The following is a 216-nucleotide window of genomic DNA, read 5'->3' on the forward strand; positions in this document are numbered from 1 at the left end:
TTGGTCTGTGGGAGAGGTGAGCTCATCAGAATAGTGGGTGCGCGGGGACTGGGGCGCTAGGAGGCAGTGACACTGAGCAGCAGGTGTGCAGGGCCCTGGGAGCTCAGAAATGGTGACACAGCAGCGGCGACCTGCGGCCAGCGGCCCTGGCGCGTGTGACAGTAACACGCGGTGCGCAGCCGGGATGGGAACTGGGGGCGCACGCGCGCCCGGGGC

Source organism: Sturnira hondurensis, unplaced genomic scaffold, assembly GCF_014824575.4.
Source record: "Sturnira hondurensis isolate 20B ecotype Veracruz unplaced genomic scaffold, ASM1482457v3 Scaffold0011253, whole genome shotgun sequence".
In the NCBI taxonomy this organism is placed as follows: Eukaryota; Metazoa; Chordata; class Mammalia; order Chiroptera; family Phyllostomidae; genus Sturnira; species Sturnira hondurensis.